Source organism: Suricata suricatta, chromosome 9 (assembly GCF_006229205.1).
Source record: "Suricata suricatta isolate VVHF042 chromosome 9, meerkat_22Aug2017_6uvM2_HiC, whole genome shotgun sequence".
NCBI classification, from domain to species: Eukaryota; Metazoa; Chordata; class Mammalia; order Carnivora; family Herpestidae; genus Suricata; species Suricata suricatta.
This window is the reverse complement of record NC_043708.1, coordinates 59430512-59455495: the sequence shown is the minus strand read 5'-3', so window position 1 is coordinate 59455495 and position 24984 is coordinate 59430512. Positions and strand designations below refer to the sequence as shown.

The window sequence follows — 24984 nt, the reverse complement described above, 5'->3', positions numbered from 1 at the left end:
TATCCACATCCCCACCAACATTTTTCATTTCAAATAAAAAAATATTTTAAGTATCCTTCATTCCCAGTGTAGGGCTCAAACTCACAACCCCGAGATCATGAGTCACATGCTCTACTGACTGAGCCAGCTAGGCGCCCCTTGCATTTTTTCATAGTACCTATCCTAATGGATATGAAGTGCTAGCTCACTATGGTTTTGCTTTACATTTCCCTAATGATTACAGTGTTAAGCATCTTTTCATGTGCTTATTGGCCATTTGAATATCGTCTTTGAAGAAATGTCTATTTAAGTCCTTTGCCCATTTTTGAATCAGGTTATTTGTTTCTTTGTTGTTTAGTTTTAGAGTTCTCTATATATTTTGGACGTTAATCCCTTATCAGATATGTAGTTTGCAAATATTTTCTCCCATTCTAGGGATTGCCTTTTCATTCTGTCACAAAAGTCTCATTTTTGAAGGAAGTACTGAGTTGCTTTATTTGAAGGAATGGTACAAATGAAAGAATCTAAGTGTTTATTTTGACCTGTAAGAAATGTAAAGGTAATCCCGACCTGCATGCACTGCCTTGGTGACCAGGAGGTCAACTCCATGGCTGTGACCAGGGAAGTTACCCTCAGCCTGAGTCTTAGCTCTTGTTATCACCGTCTCGCTGCACGTGCTTGTCAAAGAGACACTTTGCCATGCCCGATTCTTGTACAAGTTGGCTATGTGGTCGTCCAATTCTTTGATGGGTTTTACCTGCTAATTCAGGTAACGAGTCTCAGTGAATTCACACAAGCGGGGTTTTTATCAATGGCCAATTCAGGCATTCCAGCAGTGACTGATTCATGCCTTCCAAGTAAAATGCATACTTCAGTACATTTGGCCTGTTTTCCTGTTTGGTCCGGTTTCTTCATAGCCATTACGAGGATGTGGTCATCGGTTCCACAGCTTCATTAGTTTCTCAGCTTGCTCTTACTCCTCATGAGATTGGTGAAGAAAATATTTGACAAAGCTACTCAAAGCCACATTACCGAGGTCAAAGTAGTAAGACATGGATGGGTAGATGCAGAAGGTGTAGAGTTTCAGGTTGATCTGGCAGTGGATAGTGGCCTCTGAGTCCTGATGGTCTTTCCGGCCCCCCAGTGAGGGAGACAAGTCACAGCAGCTGAAGAGAGGCGCTAGCCCATGCTGGAGAGGGGGCCTGGCCTTGGGGGAGCCTGAGCCGGTGAGGAGGTGCCCCGGGCTGGCTCTGAGCAGCCAGCTGGGGTGGGGGGTTAGCGCCTGTTCCCTCCAGGCGTTGTCAAGGCAGGAAATCAGGGCAACTCTCAGGAAAGACTGTTGAAAGTGTCCTTTGATGCCCAGAAGTTTGACATTTTCGTGAAGTCTGACTTGTCTATTTTGTCTTTTGTTGCCTGGGCCTTTGATTCCTGCCACATCCGGGAATCGCTGTCAAATCCAATGTCGTGAAGCTTTTGCTCCATGTTTTCTTCTAAGAGTTTTATGTTTAGGTTGGTGATCAATTTTGACTTAATTTTTGTATATGGTGTTAGGTAAGAGTCCAATATCATTCTTTTGCATGTGGACATTCAGTTTTCCCATCACCATCTGTTAAAGAGACCATCCGTTCCCCATTGAGTGGGAAAAAGGCTTTGGAACCCTTGTCAAAAATCAGTTGTGCATATATGAGAGGATTTATTTCTGGGGTCTCTATTCAGTTCCGTTGGTCTCTGTATTTATCTTTATGCCACTACCGCCCTGTTTTGATTACTGTAATTTTACAATAAATTCCGAAATCAGGATGTAGGAGACCTCCAATTTTGTTCTTCTTTTTCAAGATTGTTTTAGCTATTCTGGGTCCCTTGAAATTCCATATGAATTTTAGGTTCATTTTTTCTATTTCTGCAAAAAAAAAGTCATTGGGATTTTGGTAGGGATTGCATTAAATCTATAGATTATTTTGGGTAGATATTTTAACAATATTAACTCTTCTAATTCATGAGCATGGGATATATTTCAATTTCTTTATGTTTCTAATCTCAGCAATGTTTTTTAGTTTTAATTGTATACGTCTTTAACCTTCTTAGATAAGCTAATTCTTATGTATTTTACTCTTTTTGATGCTTTTGTATGTAGAATTGGTTTTTGTTTTTATTTATTTTTTTATTTTGAGAGAGAGTGTGTGTGCATGGGGGAGGGGCAGAGAGAGAGGGAGAGAGAGAATCCCAAGCAGGGGATGCGGGGATCTATCTCATGAACCAGAACCACAAGATCATGACCTGAGCTGAAATCAAGAGTTGGACACGTAACTGACTGAGCCACCCAGATGCCCCTATTTTTATATCTTATAAGTATATTTCTTTTGAGAGAGAGAGAGAGAGAGAGAGAGAGAGAGAGAGAATCCCAAGATGCTCCAAGCTGCCAGCAAAGAGTTCAACAGGGGGCTTGGTCCCACGAACTGAGAGATCATGACCTGAGCCAAAATGAAGAGTCAGATACTTGACTGATTGAGGCATCCAGGTCCCCAGTAGAACTGTGTTGTTGTTTGTTTTAAATTTCCTTTCTGGTTTGTTTAATATTAGTGTATAGAACTTCAACTGATTTTTGTGTGTACTTTATATCCTACTGTTTTGATGAATTCTGTTATTCTAACAATTTTTTTGTGTGAAATCTTTAAGGTTTTCTACATATACAGATCATATTATCTGTGAATAGAGATAATTTTACTTCTTTCTAATTTAGATGTTCTTTTGTTCTTTCTTTCTCCTAATTGTTCTGACTAGGGCTTCTAGTACTATACTTAATAGAAGTGGGGAATGCAGACATCATCACCTTGTTCCTATTTTAGAGAAAAAGCTTTTAGTCTTTCACTACTAAGTAGGATGTCCTTTGTGGGTTTTCATAGATGGCTTTATTATATTGAGGTAGTTTCCTTCTTTTCCTAGTTTGGGGTGTCTTGTGTGTGTGTGCGTGCATGTGTGTTTATCCTAAAAGAATGTTGAATTTTCATCAAATAATTTTGCTGCATCAATTGAGATGATCATGAAGGGTTCTGTTAATATGGTGTATTATGCTGATCAATTTTTGTATGTTGAACCCTCCTTGAATTGCAGGAATAAATCCCAGTTGGCAATGATGTAATATCCTTTAATTATGCTGTTGAATTTGATATGGAGGTTCCTCAAAAAGTTAAAAATAGAACTACCTACAACTCAGCAATTGTACTAGTAGGTATTTATCCAAAGGATACAAAAATACAGATTCAAAGAGATACATTCACCCTCATGTTTATAGCAGCATTATCAACAATAGCCAAACTATGGAAAGAGTCCATGAATGGATTGACTAATGAATGGATAAAGAAGATAAGAAGATGTGGTGTAGACACACACACACACACACACACACACACACACACACACACAATGGAATATTACTCAGCCATCAAAAATAATGAAATCTTGCCAATTGCAATGATGTGGATAGAGGTAGAGTGTATTACTAAACAAAATAAGTCCATCAGAGAAAGACAAATACCATATAATTTCACTCATATATGGAATTTAGGAACAAAACAGATGAACGTGTGGGAAACAGGAATAAAAAGAGAGAGGGAAGCAAACCATAAGAGACTCTCAATGATAGGATTGATGGAGGGAGATGGGTGGGGGATGGGGTAAATGGGTGATGGGCATTAAGGAAGACACTTGTGATGAGCCCTGGGTGTTATATGTGAGTGATGAATCACTAAATTCTACTCCTGCAACCAATATTATACTACATGTTAACTAACAAGAATTTAAAGAAAAATTTGACCAAAAAATGCTGTTAAATTTGGTTTGCTAGTGTTTACTGAAAATGTTTGCGTCAATGCTCGTAAGAGATAATAGTTTGTGGTTTTCTTTTTTTGTAGTGTCATTGACTGGCTTTGGTATCACAGAAATGCTGATCTCATGAAATGAGATTAGAAGTGTTCCCTCCTCTTCAGTTCTTTGAAAAGTGTGAGAAGGATTGGTATTAGTTCTTCTTTAAATGTGTAGTAGAATTTACCACGGAGACATCAGGTCCAAGGCTTTTATTTTGGGGGAGGTTTTTGATTACTGATTCAATCTCCTTACTTGTTACAGGTCTATTCAGATTTTCTATTCCTTATTTAGACTTGGCAGATTTCGTGTTTTCTAGGGATTTGTCCACTTCATCCAGGTTATCCAATTTGTTGGCATATAATTGTTCATAGTATTCTCTTATAATCACTTTTATACTGTAGATTCAGCAGTAATATTTTTAGTTTTTAGTTTTTTTCATTTTTTAAAAAATTTGTGTCATCTCTCTTTTTTCCTATTCCATCTAGCTAAAGGTATATCAATTTGTTGATATTTTTGAAAAACCAACTTTTGGTTTTATTGATTTTCTCCATTGTTTATTACATTTATTACTTTTACCCTTTATTACATTTATTTCTGCTCTATATTATTTTCTCCTCAGCTAGCTTTGAGTTTATTGTTACTCTTTTCTTGGTTTCTTAATTTGTTAAGTTAGATTATTGATTTGAGATCTTTCTTGTTTTTTTAATAAAAACATTTATAGCTACAAATTTCCCCCTTAGCACTGCTTTTGCTGTGTCCCATAAGTTTTGGTATGTTGTGTTTTCATTTTCATTAGTTTCTAAGTGTCAGAAAATTAGAAATTAGAAAATGTCCCTTGTGATTTCATTTTTGATGTATTGGTTATTTAAGACTGTTTTGTTTAATTTCTACAAATTTATTAACGTTACAGTTTTCCTTCTGTTACTGATTTCTAACTTCATCTTGTGATGAGAGAAGATATTTTGTGTGATATCCATCTTTTGAAATATTTTGAGACTTAATCTGTGGCCTAACATATGGCTTATCCTGGAAAATATCCCGTGTGCACTTGAGGAGAATATGTATACTGTTGTTGTTGAGTACAGTGTTATATATATGTCTTTTAATTTTTTTAATGTTTTTAATTTATTTTTGAGAGACAGAGAGAGACAGCACGAGCAGGAGAGAGTCAGAGAGAGGGGGAGACACAGAATCTGAAGTAGGTTCCAGGCTCTGAGCTAGCTGTCAGCACAGAGCCCAATGCGGGGCTCGAACCCATGAACCATGAGATCATGACCGGAGCCGAAGCTGGATGCTTAACCGACTGAGCCACCCAGGCACCCCATCTTGCAAACTTTAAAAAATTTAAAGCCTATTTTGGGGGTGCCTGGGTGGCTCAGCTGGTTAAGGGTCTGACTCTTGATTTCTCCTCAAGTTATGTTCTCACAGTTTGTGAGTTCGAACTGCATTGGACTCCATGCTGACAGTGCAGAGTCTGCTTGGGATTCTCTTCCTCCCCCCAGCCCCCCACACATGCTCTCTCTCTTTATATAAATAAATAAACAAACAAATAAGAAAACAAACTTTTTAAAAAGCCTATTTTGCCCAATATTGGTATAGCCACCTCTGCTTTGTTTTGGCTGCTATTTGCATGGAATGTCTTTTTATTTTTTTTATCCTTTCACTTCCAACCTACTTGTGTCTTTGGATCTAAAGTGAGTCTCTTTTTTACTTTGCTTTTCTGTTTGGAGTGTCATTGTAACTACTTTATTGTAAATGATGGAAAATAATTGCATATGTTACAAAAAATAAATTGTGTTATATTCAAAATAAAAAAAATAAAGTGAGTCTCTTAAAAAAATAAAATAAAATGAATCTATAGTAGAGAGCATAGAGCTAAACCATTATTTTAAGTCCGTTCTGCCAATCTCTATCTTTTGATGAGAGAGTTTAATCTATTTACATTTGAAGTAATAACTGATAAAGAGGAACTGTCATTTTGCTATGTGCTTTCTATATGCCTTATAACTTTTTTAGTCCCTTATTTCCTGCATTGCTGTCTTCTTTTGTGTTTTGCTGATAATTTCTGTAGTAAAATGCCTCAATTCCCTTCTTCTTCTGTGTATAATCTAGAACTATTTTCTTTGTGGTTACCGTGGCAATTAGATTTGACACCTTTAAGTTATAAATATTCTAATTTGAATTTATGCCTGCTGGACTCTAATCACGTACAAAAACCATGCTCCTCTCAGCTCCATCCCCGTTCCTTTTAGTTATCGATGTCGCAGGATCCATCTTTATGCACTGTGTCCCAAACCATAAATTAATAATTTTATTTATAACATAATAATCTGTTGTGTAGGAAATAAAGTGTGGAATTACAAATCAAGGTTATAGGAACACCAGCTTTTAGATTAATGATTGTTTTTTTTAATGTAGTTTTCTTGGGGCACCCGGCTGACTCGGTCAGTGGAGCTTGCAACTCTTGATCTTGGGGTTGTAAGTTTGAGCCCTATGTTGGATATAGAGATTACTTTTAAAAAAGTCTTTAAAAATGTATTATTCTCTTAAATCATGTAGAAAGCAAAAAGAGAGTTACAGACCATTTTTATAAACGATACTAGTTTTATAGTTGCCCACATATTTACCTTTACAATATCTTTATTTCTTCACACAGCTTTGAGTTATAGTCCAATGTCTTTTCATTTCAACCTTTAACATTTCCTGCAGGGTAGGCCTAGTGCTAACAAATTCCCTCTTCTGGGGCTCCTTATGTATTTTTCATTGTTGAAGGACAGTTTTGCCAGATACAAGATTCCTGGTTCACAATTTTTTCATTTAGCCCTTTGAATATTTCAGTCCACTGCCTTCTGGCTCTCAAGGTTTCTGATGAGAAATCTGTGAATAATGTTATTGAGGATCCCTTATGTGATAACTTACTTCTCTCTTGGTGTGTTCAAGATTCTCTCTTGGTCTCTTGCTTTCAATGGATTGATTACAGTGTGTCTTGGTGTGGGTCTCTTTTGACTTCATCCTACTTGGAATTTGTTGAGCTTGTTGGGTATTTATATTCATAGCTCATCAAATTTGGCAAGTTATCAGCCCTTGTTTCTTTAAATAATCTCTTCCCCTTTCTCTCTCTTCTTTTGAGACCCCCACATTCTGTGTGATGGTTTGCTTGATGGTAGACTCTGTTCACTTTTCTTTAATCTTTTTTCCTTCCATTCCTCAAACTTGATAATTTCCACTGTTCTTTCTTCAAGTTTGCTGAGTCTTCTGTCTGCTCAAATCCATCTTTGAAATTTTTATTTTAGTTATTGTACTTTTGTGCTCTCAAATCTCTTTTTGGTTTCTTTTGGTTACCATAGGAATTAGATTGGGGTAATCATCTCCATATTGATATGTCCGCTTTGTTCATACATTGTGTAGTAGGTCCACCTATTGAGACAGCTCTGTTGGTGTGGTTTTCCTCTTCCTGTTTCTTTGTATGACTTGTGACATTTTTTTGTTGTTGAAAATATGAATATTTGAATCTAATGATATGGCCTAACTCTGGAAATCAGATTCTCTTCCTTTCCCAACACTCTTTGGCTTTTGGTTTTGTTTTGTTTTTCAGAAAACCTGTAGGCTGGGGCATCTGGGTGGCTCAGTTGGTTAGGTATCTGACTCATGATTTTGGCTCAGGTCATCATCTCATGGTCATGAGATCAAGTCCCATGTTTGGCTCTGCACTGAGTAAGGAGCCTGTGGACATTCTCTCTTCCTCTGACCCTCCCCTGCTTGTATTCTCTCTCTCTCAAAATAAATAATAAAAAAAATTTTTTCTTTATGTTTTTTGATTTATTTTTGAGAGACAGAGAGAGATGTTGCAAGCAGGGGAGAGTAAGAGAGAGAGAAAGGAAAATACAGAATCTGAAGCAGGCTCCAGGCTCTGAGCTAGCTGTAAGCACAGAGCCTGATGTGGGGCTCAAACCCATGAACCGTGAGATCATGACCTGAGCTGAAGCTTGATGCTTAACTAACTGAGCCACCCAGGTGCCCCTCAAAATAAATATTTTAATTCTTTTTTTTCTAATGTTTTATTTTTGATACAGAGAGAGACAGAGCATGAGAGGGGGAGGGGCAGAGAGAGGAGCAGACACAGAACCGGAAGCAGGCTCCAGGCTCTGAGCTGCTGTCAGCACAGAGCCTGACGTGGGGCTTGAACCCACGAATGTGAGATCTGACCTGAGCCGAAGTCGGAGGCTTAACCGACTGAGCCACCCAGGCACCCCTCAAAATAAATATTTTTTAAAAATTGTAGGCTGTCTCTGTGAAGGGTCAGCTTGCAGTATAGAATTAAGGTGCTCTTAGGTCATTTTTTGAGTCTGTGCTTTTCTCTGGGGATATATGGTGCCTTTCTTTTTCATTTTCTTTTTTAATATTCATTTATTTTTGAGAGAGAGACACTGTGTGCAGGGAAGGGGCAGGGGGAGAGGGGGACAGAGAGTCCAAAGTAGGCTCCATGCTGACAGCAGGGAGCCTGATGCAGGCCTCAAACTCACAAACTGTGAGATGATGACCTGAGCCAAAGTCAAACACTTAACTGACTGAGCCATCCACGTGCCCCTATCTGGTGCCTTTCTAATTTCCTCTACATATACAGTTGATTTTTTGAATGCCATAGTCTTTATTGACTGACTTATTGATTAATTTATTGTAATCTATATACCCAACATGGGGCTTGAACTCATGACCCTGAGATCAAGAGTCACATGCTTTTTTTTTTTTTTAATGTCTTTATTTTGAGAGAGAGAGACTGATAGCAAGTGGGGGAGGGACAGAGAGAGACACACACAGAATCTGAAGCAGGCTCCGGGCTCTGAGCTGTCAGCACAGACCCCGATGCAGGGCTTGAACCCACAGAATGTGAGATCATGACCTAAGTTGGACGCTCAATGGACTGAACCGCCTAGGCACCCCTCACATGCTCTTCTGAGTGAGCCATCTAGGCGCCCCTGAATGCCCTAGTCTTTAATGTTTGACTCCCAAAATGGGAAAAAGAAGAAAATGAAGAGTCGAGGGGGCAGGGAATGAGACTAGTCCTCTAAATTTCACTGAAGGTGCTTTAGTCAGATGGAGAGAGGCTTGCAACAATGTGAGGTGAGGGGGCCCATGGGGCAGCGCAACAATGGCTGCCCTTCTCTGGGTCTGCACCTGTGTGGTCAGAGGCGGTAGTTCGGGATCAGGGTACAGAGCCCCAGTATTTGGAGGACAAAATCCTTATTGCCAACCCTGGTTCTCATGGTTGTGTGCTCCAGGAAGGCTCCAGGAATGCCTGTAGAGCTGCCTGCCCGGAGGGCTGGAGGGTGAAGGGTGTGTGGCTCCTATTGAACCAAGAGTTGAAATTAACCAAAATTAACCCGTTTGCCATCCAGGCATTTCCCTGTAAGTTCAAACCTTTAGTAGAATCCAGAGCTCCAAAATAGTTTCATCAGACAGATTCTACCAGTGTAATTGTTGTCTAGGTTGGGAGACAGATTTCTGGTGCTTCTTATCTACTCTGTTCCCAGAATCCTTTTTTCAGCCTTGGTATTTTAAAAACACTGGCTCTTCCTCAAAGGGCAATTTTTAAGTGACATAAAATCAAATTATAAATGACATAAAACCAAATTGCAAAAGTTAACTTATTTCCCCTTTTACAATGCATACATAAATCATCATGTTGTACTTTTTAAAAAAATTTTCAGTTCCAGTTAACATAACAGTGTTACATTAGCTTCAGGTATACAATGCAGTGACTCAACAGTTCCATGTACCAGTCAGTGCTCATCAAGATAGAGCACCTCCTTTTTTTTTTAACCTTATTTTTTTATTTTAGAGAGAGAGAGAAAGTGAGTGGGAGAGAAGGGCAGAGGGAAAGAGAGAGGGTCCCAAGCAGGCCCCATGCTCACTGTGGAGCCTGATGCAGGGCTTGATCCCATAACCCTGGGATTATGACCCAAGCTGAAATCAAATCAGGTGCTCAGCCAACTGAGCCACCCAGGCGCCCCTCATCTATTTCACCCCCCCTCCCCTCTGGTAAACATCCAATTGTTCTCCATAGTCAAAAGTCTGTTTTTTGGTTTGTCTCTCTCTTTCCCCCCTCTTTGCTCATTTGTTTTACTTCTTAATTTCCACATATGACTGAAATCATATATTTTTGTTTTTCTGACTGACTTAATTTGATTGCCATCTTACTCTCTGGAACAATCCATGTTGTCACAAATGGCAAGATTTCATTCTTTTTTATGGCTGAATAGTATTCCATTGTATGTGTATGTATGTGTGTGTGTGTGTGTGTGTGTGTGTGTATATCACATCTTCTTTATTCATTTACCTATCCATGAATGCTTGGGCTGTTTCCATAATTGGGCTATTATAAATAATGCTGCAATAAACATAGGGGTACATGTATCCCTTTGAATTCGTGTTTTTGTATGTTTTGGGTAAGTTCTCAGTGGTGTGATACTGGATTGTAACAGTTCTATTTTAACTTTTTGAGGACCCCTCATACTGTCTTCCACAGTGTACGTTCCCACCAGCAGTGCCTGGGCTTACTTTTTCTCCACACCCTTGCCAATACTTGCTGTTTCTTGGGTTTTTGGATCTAGCCACTTTGACAGGTGTGAGGTGTTATCTCATTGTAGTTTTTCTTTTAATGTTTCTTTTCTTTTCTTTCTTTCCTTTTTATTTTTTTTGTTTTACATTTTAATTTATTATTGAGAGAGAGAGAGAGAGACAGAGCATGAGCACGGGAAGGGTAGAGAGAAGGGCTCCAGGCTGTCAGCACAGAGCCTGACTTGAGGCTCAAGCTCACAAACTACAAGATCATGACCTGAGTTGAAGTCTGTGCTTACTGACTGAGCCACCCAGGTGCCCCATGTTTATTTGAGAGAGAGAGACAGACAGAGAGCACACACAAGTAGGGAGGGGCAGAGAGAGGAACACAGAGGATCCAGAGCAGGTTCCATGCTGGCAGCAGAGAGCCTAATGTGGGGCGCAAACTCACAAACTGCAAGATTGCGACCTGAGTTGAAGTTGGAGGCTTAATGGACTGAGCCACCCAGGCGCCCTGACTTGTAGAAGTTCTTTATGTTTTTCATACTGACCCTTTATCAGCTGTGTCTCTTGCCAATGTCTTCATCCATTCTGTAGATTGTCTTTTAGTCTTGTTTCTTTGCTGTATAGAAGCTATTTATTTTGATGTTTCGATAGTTTATTTATTGCTTTTATTTCTCTTGCCTCAGGAGACATATTTAGAAAGATGTTGTTATGGCCGGTGTTGGAGAAATTATTGCCTATGCTGTGTGTTCTAGGGTTTTGATGGTTTCCTGTCTCATATTTAGGTGTTTAATCCATTTTGAGCTTATTTTTGTGTATGGTATAAGAAAGTGATCCAGTCTCACTATTTTGCATTTAGCTGTCCATTTTTCCCAACATCATTTGTTGAAGAGACTGTCTTTTTCCCATTGCATATTCTTGCCAACATTGTCAAAGATTAATTGACCTTCTAATTGTGCATTTATCTATGGGTCTTATATCCTGTTGATCTATGTGTCTATTTTTGTGCCAGTACCGTACTGTTTTAACTAGCTTTATACTATAGCTTGAAGTCTGGAATTGTCAAACAATTAAAGTTGGACGCTTAACCTACTGAGCCACCCAGATACCCCTATGTATTTTTCAAACTGTTTATTTTATTTTTGATAGAGAGACAGAGTGTGAGTAGGGGAGGGACGGAGAGAGAGGAAGACACAGAATCCGAAGCAGGCTCCAGGCTCTGAGCGCTCAGCATAGAGCCTGACATGGGGCTTGAACTCATGGAGTGCTAGATCATGATGAGCCGAAGTCAGACACTTAACTGACTGAGCTACCCAGGCGCCTCATATATATGTATTTTTTTCAGTGATCAGGTGTTTATTTACAAAATTATCTCTACAGCATATACATCTTTAGCTACAATTCACTTTCCATTTGAAGTAATACAAATTAAAATTACAATTTTGTTTTTGACAAGGTTTATTTAGGAGAACATTCTATTACGCCCTGCCCCCACGCTTCCCATCCCCCCCCCCCACCCATGCAAATCACATTTCAGGCCAGGTGACTGTTGCACAGCAGATGGGGAGCCCAGACTTCCCAAGAGTGAAAAGAGACCAGTTCAATGGAAGCAGTTATTCTGGAAAACCTGATGACAACTATAACTATAGCTCCAGGTTAGTGAAATTAAATTTGCCTCTTACTAATCATGATTATTAGGTACCAATTCAGAGTGTCATTGTTTCTGTTAAGTTTTTGGAAGGTTTTGGAATGTATAGATCTACAGAATGTTAAATAGAACCCTAATGTTTGCAAGTGAGGATGTTCCCAAAGTAAATTTTTTTACTTGGTAGCCCCTCTAATTAAAAGTAGTCATTGTGCCTCGGTGGTTCAGTTGGTGGGGCCTCCAGCTTCGGCTGGGGTTGTGATCTCACAGTTTGTGAGTTTGAGCCCCATGTCAGGCTCTGTGCCATCAGTGCGGAGCCCGCTTTGGACTGTCTCCCGCTCTTCCTGCCCTTCCCCTGCATGTGCCCTCTCTCTCTCAAAAATAGACATTTAAAAAAATAAATAAAAGTAGTCACTGTAAGCTTTTTATTTTGAAATAATTTAGTACTCCCCAAATTTGCAAACACAGTGTAGAGTTCCTGTGTATCCTTTACTCCACTTCCTCCAGCGATAACACTATCAAAAACAGTCAGTGGACCTTGGTACGATACTAACAATAATTCAGATTTCTTTCAGATTTCACAGTTCTTACAGATACTGATTTGGAGGGTGGTTTGCTACATAGTACTATGAAATTTTCAAATATATAAATTTGTATAACCACTGGCACAGTCAGGATACAGAATTGGTCCACTGCCACAAAGAAATTCCCCTTAGAGTCACACCCTCCCTGTCACCCAATCTTTTCACCATCACTATAACTTTGTCCTTTTGAGAATGTTATGTAACTGCAATTATACAATGTGTCAACTTTTGTAATTGACTTTTTACTCAGTAGAAGGCTCTTGAGACCCATCCAGGTTGTTGCATGTGTGAATAGTTCTTTTTTATTAACAAGTAGTATTCCATTATGTGAGTGTCCCACAGTGTATCCATTCATCTGCCGGCAGATATTTGAGTTGTTTCTAGTCTCTGACTTAGAAATAAAACTGCTATAAGCATTTGTGTTTTTATAAACATACAGGTGTTTTACGAACACAAGCTTTACTTCTCTAAGATAAATACCCAGCTTTATAAGGTTTTAAGGATTAAGTAAGATTAACTTAAAATAGTTTGTAAAAGGGAATGTTCAATTTAGATTTGTTATGTTATTCTGACTTACATTAATAATGGTAAGCGGTGACAACAGGCTGAAACAATTATAGGGAAAGAAGTGATAGGGGTTGGTGGCAGATGGGATGTCAAGGGGACCCCTTTTTGAGTTTTTTCTTTTGGAAAAAATAAAATGACGCTCATTTGGTAGCAGAGAGTGTGAAATTCTGCAGCAGCCTTTCATACAGTGGGCATATGAGGTTGAATTAAAACCAAAAGATTGAAATATCTTGGTACATTGGCAGTGCACCAGCCTCTGGGGGTATTAACAGGAAGATAAAAGGGTGCCTGGGTGGCGCAGTCAGGCCTCTTACTTTTGACTTTGGCTCAGGTCATGGTCTTGAGGTTCATGAGTTCGGGCCCCTCATCAGGCTCTGCATTGATAGTGAAGAGCCTGCTTGGGCTTCTCCCTCTCTCTCAGCCCCTCCCATGCACAAGCACACAGACACATTCTCTCTCTCAAAATAAATAAATAAACTTAAAAAAATAAGAAGATGAACAGAGACTGCAAGAAAGGTAGATTCATTCATTCATATGTCCCACAAATATTTACTGGCCCCTACTGTTTGTCATGCAGTATTCTAGGACTGGGTGTACCAGTGATGTGCGCTACTAGACAGCTCCCTGCATCATGAAGCTTATATGCTGGAGAGAGTGAAAGATCATGAATTAACACAGAAGATAACATCAGGTAGTGATGAATTCCATAAGCAAATGTAAAGCAGGGAAAGGAAGTGGAGAGAGACTGAAAATGTTATTTTAGAATATATAGTCAGGAAGTTTTCTTCAAAGAGGTAATAGCTTCGAGGTTTCCAGGGAGCTGAGGACAAGGAAAGATAAGAATGGAGATACAGGGGTACCTGGGTGGCTCATTTGGTTAAGCCTCCAACTTTGGCTCAGGTCATGATCTCACGTTTGTGGGTTTGAGCCCTACATCAGGCTCTGTGCTGACAGCCCAGAGCCTGGAGCCTGCTTCGGATTCTGTGTCTCCCTCTCTCTCTGACCCTCCCCCGCTCATGCTCTGTTTCTCTCTGTCTCAAAAACAAATAAAACATTAAAAAAAATTTATATATATAAAAAAAGAATGGAGCTACAACTTGGTTCAGAAATTGATGGTATATACATTCCTAGGGGAGGCACATTCTTCCTTCTGCTCTCTTAGAATTTTTTTAGGTGGGCCCAAGACTTAAATTGACATAAGATAGCTTAACAGGAGAAAAGCATACAAATAATTTATATTAAGTTTTATGTGACACATGAGTCCTCCTAAGGAATGAAGTCTCAGAAAATGGCAAAGCCTATCTGCTTTTGTGTGAGGTTGAACAAAGACAGGCAAGTGTGCAAAAGTGACTAGAGGATGTGAGGAGGGAGAGGGTGGTGTTAAGAAGGTCCTGCTTGTGGAGGATTCTCTGGGTCTCAACTTCTTGTCCTTGATGATAAGAATGTTACTTTCCTTTTGGCATTGGGAGGACATCTGTGCATAGGAATTTCATCTCCTGCTTTTAAGAACAAGAAGGAAAGTCAGAGTCTTATTCTTATATTTGCTGTTTTCCAAGTGCCTTAAACTCAAAATAGTCTATATGTCAAAGCAACATATTTTGGAGTAACATGCTCTGAACCTCTTCACATTCAAAGAAAGAAGAAAAATTTTTTTTAAGTCAGAATCCAAACCTATGGTAGGCATATCAGGGAACATTGCATTTCTCTTACTTTATATAACTCTGTTTTCTACTCCCGGTGAAACCATTTGGAGATGGACAGGTACTATGGAAATCTGTTGGTGTTGTTATTGATTTTGTGGATCCCACTGTGCCTCTCACACACCATGATGATAAAATATATCTACTCTCTAAAGAGAGGCATTATCCTTCCAGCAAGTGATGGTAGATGGTTGCTCATGCTCTGTATCTCTCTTTCTCTCAAGAAATGAATAAACACTAAAAAATATTTAAAAAAAATTTACGTCTCTATTTTGAGAGGGAGAGAGAGAGAGAGAGAGAGAGAGAGAGAGCGAGAGAGAGAGCGAGCATGAGCGGGGGAGGGGCAGAGAGAGAGGGAGACACAGAATCCGAAGCAGGCTCCAGGATCTGAGCTGTGCACAGAGCCTGATGCGGGGCTCGAAACCACAGACTATGAGATCATGACTTGAGCTGAAGTCAGAAGCCCAACCAACTGAGCCACCCAGGTGCCTCTAAAAAAGTATTTTTCAAGATTGCAGTTAAATACTTCTAATTCACTTGAATTACCATGGTAAGCAGACAATTAGAAACCTTATATTTTCTTAAAAAGGACATGCTTAACATTTTCTGACATTACTTCTAAACTCAGATGAAGCACAAAACCCGCCCCCCCCACCCCTGAAAGTTAAATGGTTGAGAAGCCAGAGCTATCATGGTTTAACATATCCACCATTGAGTAGATACAAATAAGGGTAACTGCTCTTTCAACACCTAATAGATAAGAAATTAACATGAATTAAAATTAGAAGAACACTGCCATTCCAGTTTGAATATTTTCAATACTTGTTTCATACTTTTAAAGTGGACAGTAAAGCAGTTTTCCTCCAATTTCAGTTTAAATCCTTGCCCAGATTACAACTTCATGTTTAGCTTTCTGCCTACTTCCGGTCTCTGCGAAGCTGCCTCCAGGAACCCCTTCCCCCCAATTCTGGCGCCGTCCACGCTCGCCATGTTAGCTCTGTCATAGGGAGTTGCCATACCTCACAGTTCAAAGTGTATTCTATAGATCAGTAACATTACACTGACATGTAATTGCAATTTACTATGGAGCAAAAATGATTCAAGAAGAAAAATAACCTACAGTGTCTATTTACCTTTGTATAGGCAATTGCTTAAGTTACTCTGCTTTTAACATTTGTACTTGGATAAAATGCTTATGTATGTGTAGGAATGTCACAGTGCAAGATGCTGCTAGCCCAGGCACAAAGTATTAAAATTATTTTGTGAAGTTTGGTGGTTGTATTAAAACTGTTGTGCCATTATACCTCAAAAAGATTGTAATGTTCATTTATACTGAAAAAAAATAAAAAATATTTTTAAAGAAACCGGAAAAAAGAAATGAAAACTAGTGAAATAGATCATTCTCAACCCTGAATCATTTTGGTATGTGGGGAGGTTTGCTCCCATTGAAACATCCTTTGCAATTCTCCTCCACACAGGGTGGCTGATCTCAGTTTCTCAGTGCCCTCCCCTCCGGTAGGGAGGAGGAAATTGGAAAGGAGTGGGCTCCAGGTCAGTTTTAAAAAAACGCAAGATCACAGACACAGCCAGGCTCCTTTTGAACCTGTTCACAGTCTTAATTCCCTTAACCCCTCGCTAACATGTACCTTGCTATCCATGCTTTTGGACCTTTGGTACATGTGAATGTATACATAAACAGTGGACTGTTGTGTAAGATTTACCTTGAGTATATTCTTTTACAACTTGTGTTTCCCCCCCCCGCCCCCCGTTAAAATTTGAGAATGATTCATATCGATACGTGTTGTTCATTCATTTAACTGTGTTGCTTGAATATACATTTATTCGTCCATGTCCTTATTGTTGGTTTCCAGTTTGTTACAACTGTGGACAAGCCTGTGGTGAACGTCTTTTGCATGCGTCCCCTTAGGTACATGTATGAGGTTTCTTTGGGGCAGTGAGCCACGACATGTAGTGCCTGAGTCGGCAGGAGCAGCATCCATATCACCTGGAACTTGTTAGAGATGCAAATTCTAGGCTCTTCACCCAGGTTTACTCAATCAGAAACTGGTGGGACCCACAAGCTGTATTTTCATAAGCTCCCCAGTGATTGTGACACAAGCTAAAGTTTGAGAATTACTGTTCCAGCTGTGCACTTTACAGTAGGATTGCTGGGTTATAGGATATGTGTTTTCCAACTTTCTGAGCTGTAGACAAATTGCCTTGAAAGTAATTGTGCTAATCTACATTCCTAAATATCATCTCTCCGTCTGTAGCTTCTTCTTAACTTTTTAAAATGATTACTGTTGTTCTTAGAAACTTTCTATGTTAATGTAGTTGAATTTATGAATATTTTTCTGTATGTTTTGTGTTTTGGGTCTTGTTTATGTCTGGCTGTCAGAGTCTCCTAAATGGGTTTCTAATCATTTAAGACTTTTGCTTTTCCCATTTAGGTCTTTACATCATCTGAAATTAATTGAAACATAGTAATGTTTTTTTTCTGACCTATCCTTGCTGAAGAGATAGGGCTCTTGTTAACTTTTACAAACTCGGATAGTTCCCTGAAAGATAAAAGTATCTTTATAGGTACAGATTTGGTGGGAACGAGATGGATGGCAGGATGGTAATAGAGAATATATGTACAGGGTAAAAAAACAAACAAACAAACAAAAAAAAGAGACAAAGTGCTATAATGACAAACAGACTTATCCGTGTGTTTTCTATGATTGTTTAATTTATAGTGTGCATTTTGTGAGCTCTTTATTCGGTACACCATAGGTGCCATTGTGCACGGGTCCTATTATACACACACAGGCTATGAAAATTACACTTTGTTATTTTAAAAATGTTTTAATGTTTACCTTTTTTTTTTGCTACAAAAAGCTTTATTGTTTTCATCTGGTCCACAGCTTGGGGGCAGGCTCCAGGGTGATTAAAAAGCTGCCTAGTGGCTGCAAGGAGACTCAGGCACAAGTTCTGGCACCTGGGGGACGCCAGAGGGACCCTCTCAAAAGCTGCTGGGCTCCAGAGGCTTCTAGTCGTGCTTGAGGGTGAGTCTTTTGAAGAGATACTCGCCCAGCCCAGCCCGGGCCGGACAGACTGCAGAGATTAGTCAGGGGGTCGCCCATCTTCTTCATGAGTTTGACCTCCTCATCTAGAAAGTGATCCTCCAGGAAGTCACAGAGACAGGGGTCTGCGGGGCAGAACCCAGGGTGTGCAGGTCCAAAAGGACCTGCTTCAGGTTCTCCCCCAGAAGCAGAGCAGCTTTCGTGGCATCCAGGGATTTACCCCACTCACCTTGGGAAGGCTTCTGCTCATCCCAGAAGAGGCCCCCACTTCCCTGAGCTGGTTTTGCATCTTCAAGAGACAGTCAGTGCCCTCCAGCTTCTCAGCAACCTCGTGGGAGAAGTGGCTCACACCGTCCAGAGCTGCACTGTCACGGTCAAAATAGAAGCCCAGAGAGAGGTAGGTGTAAGACGCCCGCAAGTGCAGGTCGACCCCGGGGGTTGGCGGTAGCCTCCACCTGGGTGGAGTACTTCTGACGAATCTGGGCGCTCGTGGTTGATTGGTAATGAGGAGCTAAGTTCAAAGTCGGGTGTTGGCTGGTCCCGGAGGCAGAGGGTGGGCACAAAGATGGCTCCGAAGGTTGTGACTGGAAAAAAGGTTGGAGCGTGGTTGGAGGCTGGTAGAAGGGGCCTCACTGCGTCTGTTTCATCCAAACACTGTTGAAGCAAGAGACAGGTCTGCAGGACTGCTGGGCACAATCTATGTTTACTTATTTTTGAGAGAGCATGAGCAGGGGAGGGGCAGAGAAAGAGGGAGACACAGAATCTGAAGCAGGCTTCAGGCTCTAAACGGACAGCACAGAGCCCCACTCAGAGCTTGAACTCATGAGCTGTGAGACCATGACCTGAGCTGAAGTCTGACGCTCAACCAACTGAGCCACCCAGGCACCCCATACTATTTTAAAATACGTTGCTTTCTGTCTATATTTGGATAATTAGACCCTCAAGTAGCCCTGTAAATTAGTCAGCAGTAATTAATAATCAACCCATATATTTGGTAGCAAGTTTTCCTTGATAGGAGGGTCTTAATAAAAATTCTGAGGAAATAGAAGATTTGGGGGTAATTTGTATTTCATTGGGGAAGAGCCTTCATATACTTTTGGTTGATCTGTTGTACCCAGATTTTAATATTGCCCCCTAAAACCAGAGATTACCTGGGAGACCGAATCATGCATGCAAAAGCAAAGGGCTTTATTACGAATTTAGGCCCAGCCAGCCTAAACTCAGGCTCACAGACTTACTGGCTCCATGTGGAGTGAGCCCTGAACAAAGGCAGGGTAGGGCTTTTATGAGTTTGGGAAGGGGGAGTTACAGGAAATACAGTGATCCAATCATTATTATACAATATTATTGACAGCAGGTTTAACCATTCACATTGCCTAGAGTATTTGTTACTTTTGGTGGGACCCAATCACAACATTTAGAGTATTGACCAATCAGAGTGGGCCCAGGACCCTCAGGTAGGGCGCGACTAGTCTTAGCCTCCATCTTTAGGCCTGCCCTTAGAATGTTACAGGGGTGGTCCCTTTTGCCTTGGGTAATGTGTGCCCTTCTATTGTTTCATGGAGTCAGTTTCAGACCTGCATCCTTACAGATCCTGTAACTGGGGCACAGGGGTTCAAGAGCACCGGGTTCGGGGGTCCAAGCAGACCAGGTTCCGCCACTGGCCACTGACCAATCCCAAGGCAGAAGGAGGAGCGGTGGTGAAATAAGACAGGAAATTTACTTCAGTGAGGCCACCAGCCAGAAGACAGGGCTAGCGTCCCAAAGACTGTCTCCACAGTGCTGAAAATACTTGTAGGTTTATATAAGGAAAACATGAAACAGGTCAGTGGGTACATGCAGATGGGTAGTAAAGGTCATTATCTTGGGGTGCGTCAAGCAGGATCTTGCTGGCTCAGTGCAGTCGTTATTGCTTCAGGGGTAATTATGTTCTGGTTAGAGGATGCTTTGCCCCCTGGGTCTTTTGCCTGAGTTAAGAGATAAACTGGAAATAAGAATTTACATCAGAAAGTACAGACTAAGGTCAAAATGGAGGTGAGTAAAGTTCTTTTTCAACCCCAGACAACTTTCCATTACAATCCCAGCGCCTCTAACAGTGCCTTGTATACAATAAATGCTTTACAAATGTTGATTCACTGGTTATAAAGTGCCAAACTACCCAAACTTTCTGGCTCTGACATCAACTTAAAAATGCTTGTCCTGCAGAAGAAAAGCTTAGAACAAGTCTTCACATGTGCAATAGAGCAACCAGTCATGGAGATGGCTCACTGCCATGTGAAGTATTTCAAAATTTCAACGAATATAATGCTTTGGAAAGATCCATCAGTGTGTGATTTGTCTGTTCGTATTGTTACGTCTATGCTGGGTTTCGGTTTAAATTACTTTGTGTTGCGTTCAGTTCAAAAAATTATTTTGGTGAACTGCTGTACCAGGGTATAATGATGAGTATGACACAGTCTCTTCCTTAACTTATGATGACGGCTTCCTCTGTATTATGAATATGGGAAACCACATCTGTGGTGTCTAAATGGGGTGCCCCTCGTTCAGAGAGGAGTCCCCAAATGTGAGACAATGGCCGGATCGGGTGGAAGCCAAGGGCATGGGAGGTGAAAGAATTCACCTGAGGGAGAAGAAAGGAGATAAAAATGTATTGAATACACCACAGGGGAGCGGTGGGCAGGACAGCAAAGACACAGTGGTGGGGGCTGCTTTTAAAGGGGGAAGCGGAGGCGTTATGGTGGTGAATGGAATCTACCCTTTTTTTGGTACCTGCCTAGTTGTAAGGAGCCCATTGGTCAGTAAGGGCCTATGGACATTTTGAGGTGGGTTGTCTCGTGGGCTTGACTGTATCAGCCAGGTGGTCCCTGTGGCCTTTTCTTCGACATTCCAGTGCTTAAGCCTGTTTGCCTGAAGGGGTCTCCACAAAATCTGTTTAATTTCTTTCCATTATAATCTTGTTTGGGCTGGAAATTCTGCCTTGCAAAACTCTTACTTTAGATTTAACAAGTTAAAGATCCTCTCACATGTGTCTACGCTGACAACACATCATGGCTTCCGGAACTAGGTAAAGTGATTCCCCTCATTGCTTCAGAGGGCAGAAGCCAGGGGCTGAGCTGCGCCGTGGCTGGTGGTAGGCAATAGCAGAAAAGGATTGCTCTAACACCACCACTACACACTGCAAAGCCTGGAAGAATTTTCCTGACCAGGGAGTCATGTTGAGGGCTCTCCCATCAACTGGTAACTAACTGAAATGTGTTTGCTAGGGCAGCCATCACCTTCTTTCCACTCCAGCGAGCACCAGTACCTTTCCACTCACCAGCTCATTCTCCTTGTACTTTATCTATTTGGCTTTGCCTGGTTCAATTCAGGGCCTTGTAATATAATGCCTAGAGGTTCAGTTTTGTCACTGTAGCTGTCAAATGAGCCTAGAGGTCATTTGGTTTTAATTATCATTCATTAAAACAATCAATGTAGAGGATTTAGTCATTCAAATGGTTAATGGTGGGACATTTAGGTAATTACAACTCTTGAATGTTCTCTCTTCTGCTAATTGTTTTTCTTGAACAAGATTTATGTGTAGGTCTTGAAAAGAGGTGGTTGAAGCCTGTAACACAGGCCAACATTTGGAGAGGAAGTGGTAGAGGGCGGTCTTCTGGGTCCTAAGCCTTCACCCCCGACTTGACTTAAGTCCCTTCATATTCCAAAGAATAGATGTAAAATAAATAATCCCTTAAGGCTCAGGGAAAAGACCCAAGTCAGATTCTGTCTATATTTGGATACCTGTGCCCTCAATAGCCCCCTACATTACTCAGTACTAATTAATAATTAATCCATGTATCAGTATCATGTTTCTTTTGATAAATGGCCTTAGCTTATACGTGACTCTCCCTTTCTCAAGTACTCCTCTCCTTCTTTTCTAGTAACCCATGTTTTACCCTCTCTTCACAGGCTGACTTCAGAACCATTCAATCATTGAAGTCCATTCACTCTTTATTCATTCATGCAAATTTATTATTTCAACCAACCAATCATCTGCTAGGTCTTCTAGACAGTCCTGGATATTACAACTGTGAGAAATTGATTTTTTAAAAAACTTGTTTCCTGACACCATCAATGCTTTTATTTATTGTTAAAAATTCTTTGGGGTGCCTGGGTGTCTCAGTCGGTTAAGCGTCCGACTTCGGCTCAGGTCATGATCTCATGGTTCGTGGGTTCGAGCCCTGCATCAGGCTCTGTGCTGACCACTAGCTCAGAGACTGAGCCTGTCTTCAGATCCTGTGACTCCTTCTCTCTCTGACCCTCCCCTGCTCACGCTGTCTCTCTCTCTCTCTCTCAAAAATAAATAAAAACATTAAAAAAATTTTTTTAATTCTTTGACACTGGTATTTGAGTTATTGTTTATTACCTCGTCTTTGTCTACAGTTATCAAAAATGAAATAATAACTATGCCCAAATAAAATCCTTAAAAGTACTAAAAGATAAGGGGTACCTGGGCCACTCAGTTGTTTGACCCTTGATTTGGCTCAGGTCATGATCCCAGGGTCATGGGATTGACCCTGGCATTGACCCATGGCATTGTCAGGCTCTGTGCTGAGCATGGGCTTGCTTAAGATTCTTCCTCTCTCTCCCTCTGCCCCTTTCCCTTGCTTGCATGTTCTCTCTATTAAAGAAAAAAAAATACTAAATGATAGCTGATTAGAAGATAAATGTGAAATACGGCTAAGATACTGATAGGAAATAACTCCCAGAGACTATGCTGTAAGAACCCAAAGGAATGACCATTTTAAAGTCTCTCTTCTTTCTTTTTTTGAAAATGTCTATTTATTTTGAGAGAGAGAGAGAGAGCACGCTCGCGAGTGTGTGCTAGCTCGAGCTTGGGCACGAGGGCGGTGGGGGGAGAGAATCCCAAGCAGGCTCTATGCTGTCCATGCAGAGCCAGATGAGGGGCTCCATCCCACAAACTCATGAGATCATAACCTGAGCTGACTACATCAAGAGTCAGATGATTAACTGACTGAGCCACCAAGGCACCCAAGTTTCTTTTGTTTCCGTGTGGGATTCAGTCCAGGTTTGTCTGTACAAATGTAGTCTTTGTTGCTCTCCCAGACTCTATTTCTTTGATCCCTATCACCATATCTCTGTAACATTCTATCAGGGAGTCTCATTAACTCCCTACCTAAATGTCTTTGGGAAACAGCTAACCTCTCCCATCCCTTCTTGGGGAGACTTCCTGGAGTATTCTACCCTACCTCCCAAAACCAAACTGGCTGATTTAGGTGGTTCAGTAAGTCCCTGAATTTGTCATTCTCACACTGCGTTGTAAATGTTTGGCTGTTGCTAGCCTTTGTTAATCTGTGAGTTCCTTTAGAGTAGGCATTGTGCCTTAATTATTTGTACGTTCTCATCGCCAGTAGAGTGCCTGGCACACTATAAACAATAATAAGTGTTTGCTGAATTAGAAAATGAATTTAATAAACCAAGGGACATTTTTCCTAAATCTCACAAGGGGGCAGCAAGGAATACAATTTTTTTCTTTTGTCTGCAAAATCACGTATCTTTAGATCTAGGACAGATATTAGCTTAGTTGAGTAAACTTTTCATCTTAGAATGCTCAAATATTTCTTTAGATAAGGACTTCATGGCATTCATAGGAATTCTCTCATAGGCGCCTCATTTCCAGGCTCTTAAAATGTCACGTAAGCAGTCTGTGTCCATCCTCAAAAATGCTTATTTTGGCCATAGCTAGCTCTGAATTTAGTTGCCTTACCAGACTCTCTTAAGATTATATAAAATAATAGGCATTGCCCTAAATGGAATTTTCTGAATGTACTATTTGTTTTTGGCCTCTTGATTTCTCATATGATCACATAAATTTACCACACTTAGTGCATCTTCCAGTTTTAGAGTTGAGGAAATTAAGGCCTACAGAGGTTAGAGCGTTTTCCTTTATTCACACAACAAATGAGTGGTTGGACTGAAACCAGAATCCCAATCCTCTGACCCTGAATCTTAATTTCCTTTTATTGTCTGAAGGTCACAAATGCTTTGGTTTGGAAACAGAAGCATAATTCAGGGTATATAGACTTTTGTACCCAATTCCTTCTAGATAAATGAGTGTTTACATTTCAGTCCTACTGAAGGTTAGACTGTAGCATCTATCAAGATAAAGGGTTTGTACATGTTCTTCTTTATTGAATTAGGAAGTGCAAGAAAAAGTCTTTACAAACTCTGGTTCTGAAATAACAGTTCTATCATAGAGAAGGAAAAAATTTTTCCTTGACCTTCTTAGGGCCCATGGCTGCATCTGAAAATTAAACTGATAAGGACAGATTAACAGGAGAAAAGCATGCAAATTTTATTTAATTTTTACATGTAGATGGCAGCCTTTATAAGAGAATGAAGACCCAAAAAAGTGACCAGAGCAGGAAGCTTTTCTACCTCTAAGACAAGGAAAAAATACATTTGTGAAGAGTCAATAAGACCGAGAAGTTTGGGCTAGGGGTAGTAATGGTGAAACAGTAACTAGGAAGATCAGGGTTAGTTAATCAAGGTTTTTTTATGCATCCTTCTTGGCCCCAAATTTCCTTTTTCTGGTGATAAAAATGTCTCTTAGTATGTTCACAGTGTTGTGCAACCATCACCACTATTTAACTGCACAATATTCTCATCACTCCATAAAGAAACCTTGTACCCTATTCGTACTGTCTGCAACTTCTTTTCTTTTTATAAAAGCTTTTATAGTTTATTTATTTTTGAGACACAGAGAGACAGAACACAAGCGGGGGAGGGGCAGAGAGAGGGAGACACAGAATCGGAAGCAGGCTCCAGGCTCTGAGCTGTCAGCACAGAACCTGATGCGGGGCTCAAATCCACGAACCACGAGGTCATGACCTGAGCCGAAGTCGAACGTTTTACCAACTGAGCCACCCAGGCGCCCCTGTTTGCAACTTGTTTTCTTACTTAATGAATACTACTATGTAGAGAGAGGTCCTATTCTTTTTAATAGCTTTATAGTATTC

General features: G+C 40.4%; 2 pseudogenes; both read right to left on the bottom strand.

Moving 5' to 3' along the window:
• Nucleotides 1-623: 623 nt before the first annotated feature.
• On the bottom strand, nucleotides 624-15890 carry LOC115302220 (annotated as a pseudogene).
• A 2041-nt stretch (nucleotides 15891-17931) lies between these two features.
• On the bottom strand, nucleotides 17932-19548 carry LOC115302219 (annotated as a pseudogene).
• Between the last annotated feature and the right edge of the window lie 5436 nt (nucleotides 19549-24984).